Source organism: Mastomys coucha, unplaced genomic scaffold, assembly GCF_008632895.1.
Source record: "Mastomys coucha isolate ucsf_1 unplaced genomic scaffold, UCSF_Mcou_1 pScaffold22, whole genome shotgun sequence".
Taxonomy (NCBI): Eukaryota; Metazoa; Chordata; class Mammalia; order Rodentia; family Muridae; genus Mastomys; species Mastomys coucha.
The window spans coordinates 63,167,950-63,173,259 of record NW_022196905.1 but is presented as its reverse complement, the minus strand read 5'-3'; the positions used below and the strand labels follow the sequence as shown (position 1 = coordinate 63,173,259).

The 5,310-nt window shown below is 37.3% G+C and overlaps 2 non-coding genes across 2 annotated transcripts; both read left to right on the top strand.

Annotated features, from left to right (window-relative positions):
* Positions 1-4,850: 4,850 nt before the first annotated feature.
* On the top strand, positions 4,851-4,914 carry LOC116071680. Its single transcript, XR_004111070.1, has one exon. It is a non-coding gene; the product is annotated as a U7 small nuclear RNA (small nuclear RNA).
* A 77-nt stretch (positions 4,915-4,991) lies between these two features.
* On the top strand, positions 4,992-5,055 carry LOC116071702. The gene has a single exon (XR_004111084.1). It is a non-coding gene; the product is annotated as a U7 small nuclear RNA (small nuclear RNA).
* Positions 5,056-5,310: the final 255 nt, after the last annotated feature.

Below are 5,310 nucleotides of genomic sequence, written 5' to 3'. Positions count from 1 at the left end.
TATGAACACGGTGGAGCATGTGTCCTTCTTACATGTTGCAGTATCTTTTGGGTATATGCCCAGGAGTGAACTCTTTAAATAGTTAACTTCATGCATCTGTAGGATTACAAATCACCAGGGCTCAAGGGAATCCACTGCAGAATTCTGTTGTAATCTTCCTCCTTAGCTCTTCTTTGTTTATTTCTGTCTTTTGTTTTTAGTTTTTCTTTCCTCTTGTTTGTTTTCTGACATTACACCTCATTTATCACGTAACTCAAGCTTAGGGCTCAGTTGAATTACCTTCCCCACGTTGTCTTACTCTCTTCAACATATGGAAATCTACATAACCTCTTTACTTTCTTCCTGTTAACGTGCATGTCTGTACGTTTGCGTATGGACACATTTGTGTGCAGACTCAAGGTTGATGTCTGGAATATGTTCTGTTATCATCCATCTTTCTCTTTTTTTCCTTCCTTCCTTTCTTTGACTTTTTCTTTCTTTTTGGTTTTATGAGATAAAGTTCTATTTTTTTTGTTTGTTTATTTGTTTTTCCTGACAGGGTTTCTCTGTATAGCCGATGCTATCCTGGAATTCACTCTGTTGACCAGACTCACTTTGAATTCAGAAATTCACCTGCCTCTGCCTCCCAAATACTGGGATTAAAGGCATCTGCCACCTCTGCCCGGCTGAGATAGAGTTCTTTTCTTCTTTTCTTTCTTTTTTTTTTAATTAGATATTTTGCCCCATTGCATCCCCCCTCCCCCTGCTTCTATGAGGGTATTCCCCCACCTACCCACCCAATCCTGCCTCCTTGCCTTGGCATTCCCTTACACTGGGGCATCAAGCCTTCAAAGGAAAAAGGGCCTCCTCTCCCCTCGACAGCCATCCTCTGCTACATATTCGACTGGAGCCAGGTGTCCCTCCATGTGTAGTTGTTCTTCCTGTGGGTTGCAAACCCCTCAAGCTCCTTCAGTCCTTTCTCTAATTTCTCCACTGGAGACCCTGTTCTCAGTCCAATGGTTGACTGAGAGCATCTGCCTCTGTATTTGTCAGGCTCTGGCAGAGCCTCTCAGGAGACAGCTTCTGTAAGCAAGCACTTCTTGGCATCCACAATAGTGTCTGGGTTTGGTGACTGTATAGGGGATAGATCCCAAGAAGGGGCAGTCTATGGATGGCTGTTCCTTCAATCTCTGTTTCATACTTTGTCTCCATACATCTTCCCTTGAGTATTTTGTTCCTCCTTCTAAGAAAGACTGAAGTATCCACACTTTGGTCTTCCTTCTTCTTGAACTTCATGTAGTCTGTGAATTGTATCTTGGGTATTCTGAGCTTTTGGGTTAATATCTACTTATCAGTGAGTGCATACCATTTGTAATTTCCTAAATAGAACTACAATGGCTCAGTCTCTAAAAAGAAAGAAATATAAAAACAAACAAACAAGCAAACAAACAAAACAGAAATGGAAACAATGTCTAGTACCATTGGAAAAGTGTGCAGTGTGGTCAGAAGACAATCATGGTGATACCAGACTTAAATTTAATTTAACATTAAATTAAAATATTACAAGTTTGCTCACTATAATAAATATGCATGGTTTTTAACTTCACATTAAAAAGAACAGCAGGCTATGGATTCTACAGTTGTAACATAAGGTTATATTTATTAATAGCATTTTTTAAGTGTGCATGTGTGTGTCCTTCTAGGAGCCAGACAAAAATTGTTTGAAAAAAATAGTTAACTGTAATAAATTCTGTGAAAATATTAATCCTTTCCTTCTGAAATGTGGCAGTAATATGGATCTTGTAGAATAATAATTGAATATTTTCATTGCTATTTCTGTTTATGCCACTTTTTACTGTAAACTCACTCATGCAAATTACTAAAATGAGCTTTTCAACCTTAAAGGGTACACTAGCATATAGTTATGACTCATATGTCTGAAAGAGGACCTAGCATAAACTAGCCAGAAAATAGTTTGTTGAATTAATGAGTATTAAGGAAAAGAGAAAGAAAACAAATTTTAAAAGACTTACTTTATTTTTAATTATTTGCACATGTGTGTATATAGGCATGTGGATATGTGCATATGAGTGTTGTTGCCACAAAGGCCAGAGGAGGGCACTGTATCTCTTGTAAGCTGCTACTTGTGTGTGATGAAGATTCTTTTTAAGAAGAGCAAATACTGTGTCCTGTGCCTTACAAAGGCTTTCCAGTTTCATGAAGTTCCATTTATTAATTCTTGATCTTGGAGATAGAGTTCTTAATCAAGACTACAGCTTGCTGACCTTGTTAGCCCACTTAGCCAGCTTTCTGTTCATAATTCCTTCCTGCTGCCTTCATATGTTAGAATTACAGGGGAGATAACCTCACCTATCAAACATGTATCTGGATTATGAGTATTTTATATGTAATATATTTGCTTGTTCTTTCACAACATACAGGTAAATAACATCTAGACCCTTTCAGCAATAATTGGATGGCTATATTAGTAATCAGATGAGAGAACTTTTATTTGAGAATCTCTAGAATTCTCCATCCTATATCTCCACTAGCACAAATACTAGTGAAAGGGGTCTTGAGATGTTATTTAAGAATATTGCTCAATTTATTTGTAATGGATTCATCATTATAGTAGACTTTATTATTCAGTCTGGTGGCCTGCTCTGTTTGAAAACCACAAGGATGCTAAGGGATGATGTTTAAATAGATATAATAGTAAGGAAAGGGATTGAATTAGACTGAGATTTCTTTAACAGGGCTAAAGAAGGAGAAGAACATGGAAACATAAAATATAGAAAATTTCTTAGAAAAAATGCTAGTCAACTCAGTGAACTTTTGTTGGGATCCATGAGAGCCCTGAGATAAATATCCTGCCCCAGCTAATTGAGAACCCTGAGATTAACATCCTGCCTGACAATCACAAGGATCCGGCTTGGCCCTGGGAAAAGAACATTCACAGAAATCCACCCCCTCTCCACCTGTCATCCACCCGCTCCCCACCTGTCACACCAGAGCTCAACCCCAGAAGATTTTGTAACCCTCCATCTCCCTCCTTCCTCTCCCCCTCCCCTCCAAGATTTTTGCTTTAAATATGGTCGGCTGCACTAAGTAAACGGCTCTTGACAAGCAATGCTTCCTTGAGTCCTGTCGTCTCTCTCTCCCCCAGTTTTTATTCACAGGTTGTGACCCTCCTCGTTCCCCCGAATAACATGACCTGCAGGCCAGGTCAAACTTTTAGATGTTGTGAATAAAAAGAAATAAGTCATGAAAAAGTGAATGAACTTGGCATCAAGTTCATTCTTAGAGTGCTAAAGGAGCAGTCTTCTAAAGGAAGCTTCATACAAATGGAGAGAAATCACAAGGTAGTAGACAGGGTGAGGGAAGAAACATGAATCAGAAGTTAAATAATATACTTGCAGTTTTGTTTAGTTTCTTGCTCACTTTGTTAAATGTAGAAAGATAAACATTGTTTGAGTGTTCCAGGAAGAAAATACAGCATATTCTAAGTCTCATATACATATCCTTATGTTTTAATTTGTCTTAAATATTCAATTTATCCCATGTAAGTGCTAATAGATCATTTTTAAATGAACCAAAAAAGCAGCAATAATATTGTAAATGACAGTTAAAATGAAAGAGTAATAAAATTTGTCAGCTAGGTGGAGAGATTTCTTTGTACTACACTTCCTTTTATTATTATTATTATTTCCTTTGTTGCCAAAATGACTTATAATTTAAATACTGTATCAATTCCTTAGAAAAGGTTCAAAAGATCACTTATTCATCTAATTTACAATAATTTAAAAGAAATGATATAAGTCATTTAAAATCTTAAGTAAAAAGTAATATTAGCTGTAATAGAATAAGGCAGCTATTCTGGAATAATAGGGAACAATCCTATTTCCCTAAATACAATTTCTCCCTTTCTGTTGCTGTGATAAAATACCATGACAAAGTTTAATTTAGAAGAACTTATATCAACTTATCATTTTACATCCTATCACTATGGGGAAGTGCCAACCCATACATGGCACAGTCAGCAGGACATGGGCCTCCACAGGCTAGGCATAAGACTTGTTTGTATAATAATGTATATATTTTACTTCATGATCCTTCTTCAGGAAATATTTTCCCTGCCGAGGCTATCAGGGAATATTCTCCCTGCCAAGGTTAATGACTTCATGATGATTTGAAGCAGCGTGAGTCTGATAGGTGGGGGTATGTTCAATATGTCTACTGTTCCTTAGCAAAACAGTAAAAGTTGTGACATTTAGGACCACCCTTAAAGCTATAGAAAAGAACTCTAAAAACCTGATTTCAAGAATGTATAAACAGGACTTCTCAACTATGTTGTATGCATAGGATGCAATATGAATTGTACAAGAGGCTTCATGGACTGAAAGAATAGAGGGAACTGCCCTAATAAGTCAGCAAAGGGAAAAGAATAGTTAAAAAAAAAATGAGGACTAATGATTCAAGTAATAAGAGGGGCACCAGGAAGTGAAGGACTGGGGAATCCCATGACAGGATCCCACCCAGCTAAGCATATTGTTTGTATTTACAAAGGCAGACAGATCTCCGAGTTTATTTGCTATGCTAAAAATATATCTATATATCTATAGCTATATACTTGCCATCTTTTTCTATGAATCAAGGAGATAAGGTCGTAAAATATTTATTTGTGGGTTAATCAAAAGGGAACTTATGATAAATTAATGAATCAATATGTAAATAAAACACTGGGCTTTGGTCTCTGTGTGTGTGTGTATGTGTGTGTGAGAGAGAGAGAGAGAGTGTGTGAGAGAAAGGGAGAAAGAGAGAGAGAGAGAGAGAGAGAGAGAGAGGACACTACCTAGTGAGAATGGCTTGGAGAATGAACACAGCTCTTTTAAAATTTTTCTAGCAGGTTTTTCTGACTTTGTTTGGAAAACCCAGGAGCTATCCAGAGAGCTTTTAGAATTTTCTTTCTACCAGGTTTTCTGACTTTGGTCAGAAAACAAAACTTTTTGGAGAGCTAACATAGCTCTTTTAGAATTGTTTTCTAACCGGTTTTCTGATTTTTGTTGGAAAACCGACAAGCTATCCTAGATAGCTATTATAGATATTTTAATTTTTTTTTTCTGGCTTTATGACTTTGGTTGGAAAACTCAAGCGCTATATAAAGCAGAGAGAACTATCTTAAGCAGAGTGAGCTATCTCAAGCTGAGAAAGCTGTTGAGCAGAGAACTATCTGGAGCAGAAGACAGAGCCAAAGCTATCTACAGAACTGTAGGATGCCGTCCCGCAGCTCCTACCTGCGTGGGGTTCCACGAACCGAGGATTTGGAAACCT